Consider the following 3,132-nt stretch of genomic DNA (forward strand, 5'->3'; position numbering starts at 1 on the left):
TGAGGTCTCCAGCCAGTGAGTGAAGGAGCACCTCCCGCCCCCCGACCAGGGCCTCAGCCTCAGACCTCAGTCCCCACTCCACCCCCCGGGAGGCTGGGATCTGAGCAGTGCCCCGGCCACCCTCGGCTGCTCCCGAAAGTGCCCCGTGTCTGCACCTTGATCTCCACGCCCACGATGCCAGGAAACCCCAGCAGGGCGGCCGCGCCGAGGGGTATTTATAGCGGACACGCAGAAAACTGCCACCCCCATCTGTTTACCCAACAACGCGCCTCTCGCTGGACACGCTCGGCCCCGCCAGCCACAGACAGACCCTCACCGCCGCCTCGTCTATTTTTTCCTCCCCACTTAATTTTGCATCATTCCAGCTTCCAAAATAAACTTCTCCAAACCAGCCGGGCTCCTTCTGGCCCAGGATCCTTCACGGAGAGCCCCCTGCAGCCCCGGCCCCAGCCCCCACGTGAGCCCAGAGGGCAGAGCCACCAAGCCCGACCCCGCCCCTCGGCTGCCCTTGGCCTTGATTTAGAAGCAGCTGCTCCTGCCCCGGCGGGCTCCTGACACTCCAGTGCCGGGATGTCTGTATCTGCGGGGATGCCGGCGGGGCATCTGTGTGCACGGTTCCCGGCTGGAGGCCGAGAGGGCTGCCCCCCCAACTGCTCCCTCACACATACATGTATATATATGCAGACACACACACACACACACACACACACACACACACAGCATCCCACAAGCTTCATCTCTTCCGGGGCATTCCTGACATGTTAAGTGGCCTCCTCCTCCTGCTCTTGCCCTGGTCCCTGCTGCCTCCTTCCACCTTCATCAGAGGACCCCCCTCCCCACCTCTACCCCCGCCTGCCACTCTGAACTTCTTCCTTCCTCAGACAGGCCGTGTCATCTCGCCTCCAGGCCTGGAATACCCACGTAGTCTCTCATTCGCCAAGCTAACCTGCCCAACCCTGCAGGCCTGAACTTCGCTATCACTTCTGCCAGGAAGTCTCCCCTGACTCGCCAGGAAGCCTTGCCATCATTTTCCACCTCCAAGGCCACTCCCAGGGCAGGATGGAGTCCCCACAATTCCCCGTGGATTCCGCAGCCCAGCCCTGGGCCCCGCACACCCAGCAAACCAGCTCCCTCCTCCCGCCAAGAAAGCACGCCTTCACCCCGGGATCTGAGAGAGCCGTCTATTCACCTCCCTGTGGCAGAAACCAGGGACATCCCGGCCATGCCGGGCTCACAATCCCAACTCTGTGCTTGCTTCCTGGAGCTGTGGGTTTCCCAGGCTCACTGCTCAAAAGACCATTGATTTCTTTTGAGTTTTTTTGCAAGAAGTGAGAATAGAAAAGAAACTAATGTTTGTCAAGCATATATGCTCCCAGTTAAAAGAAAGGGGCTCGTAGGCCCATTTTTTGGATGAAGAAACTGAGGCTTGGAGAACTGTACATCATGTATTCATCCAGCGCCGAGTATGTGTCAGGCACACGGTAGCACCATGCTGTGAACAAGACGGGAATAATTTCCTTTCTTCTTCCCCGCCTCCCCCCGCCCCCCACTCCTGGAGATCGTAACCCAGGGGAAGAAGCACATTACAGATAACTTTGCCAATAACTACTTAATACACACGTTGATTCGGCTGACAGTGCTTCCAGGGAGAAGTCCAGGGGCTGAGAGAGGATATGGAACTGAAGCCCAGGGAAGCCTTCTGGGGCGTGGCAGGGAAGTTGCATCTGACGGGAATTCGCCCCGAGAAGGGCGGGTTGAGGGGCATCCCCGGGCCCGTAAACAGCACGTGCAAAGGCCTGGAGGGGAGATGGATGAGAGAAGGAAAACAGATAGAGGAAGATGAAGGGGAGGTGGAAAGGGAGATGGAAGGGAGAGGGGGGGACACAGCGGATGGTTTTCTGAAAGCCATACAGCCCATGAAGGGCTTGTGGGGTCAGATTTCAGCCTAGCTGGCCTCAGGGCCTTTGCGGTGCCTCTCCAATAGGAGGGCAGTGACTGCTGAATGAAAACAGCGCCGGTAGCTGCCTCCATTATTGTCTCGTGTCCAGGAAGCTGGTTTTCAGACATAAGCAATACAAACAGGTTAACCTCACTCCATCTACTTGGGAATGTTCAAGAAAGTTAACTCCTCTTTTAAAATATCTTAGCAACCCATTTTTGTAAAGTTTCTAATAAAAACGCGTCAAGAAAATACATATTCAAGGGCTATTTAGCGCCTATGCAATAAGCCTTAGCTGTCCATTAAATTCCCTGTCACCATGAACTTAACAGAATGCCTCTTCTAATTTATCTTGAATATTTCTTTACAGGTCAGACCTTTTTTTTTTTCTGAGACTCCAGGATTTACAAGTGTTCGAGGCCTTGTGGGTAATGTGCATTACCTTGGAGAAAAAGTCAAGTTCACGCTGTCCATCCCCAAGTTCCCTTCAGGCCCATGAGCTGCTGTAGCGTGCTGCCAGGGGCCCATCCCCACCTGGGGAGCTGGTTACCCAGATTGAGACCTAAGAGCAACTTCGTAGCAGGCTCAGATTCAAACTTCTGGCGCCAGGTCACGGTCCCCAGGCGCCTCTTGGCTTCCCGGAGGAACCAGCATCGCTTCTAGATCAAGCCAATTTCGAGGTTCAGGCAGAACGCTCCCCACAAGAAGTGTTTTCACCACAGCTCCCTGTTTCTGGAAGGAGAGAGCAAGCTCCCCACGGAGTCAGGGAGTTGGGGTCGGGCCTCAGAGGAGCAGACAAGAGGAGGAAGGTGCAGAGGAATCAGCTTCCAGGGTTTGGTCCGGAGGGGAAAAGCGGGAAAGGACAGGGGTCCTGTGGGGGACCAGAACCAAGACATAACGTTGGGTGGGGGGACAGACCACAGACCTGCCAGCCAGGGTGCCCCAGGGGAAACCAGGACAGTGGGCAAAGGTAAATGTTCTCTCCCTGGCCGGTGAGGACCCCCATCCTTCAGGTGCGTGGAGAAGGTTTGCACAACTCCTTCTGGGGCTGGGGCCTGAGGTGAGAACCAGTTCTGGGTGAGTGATGACCATCCTAGAATCACAGGACATTCGTGATTGCTTTTCTCCTCGGCACTAGGAGAAACTTGAGAGGAGGGAAGGTGAGAGATTCCAGGGTTCCGGGTAGAGAAAAA

The sequence above is a fragment of the Pipistrellus hanaki genome, assembly GCF_964339955.1.
Source record: "Pipistrellus hanaki genome assembly, chromosome: 2".
Classification (NCBI taxonomy): domain Eukaryota; kingdom Metazoa; phylum Chordata; class Mammalia; order Chiroptera; family Vespertilionidae; genus Pipistrellus; species Pipistrellus hanaki.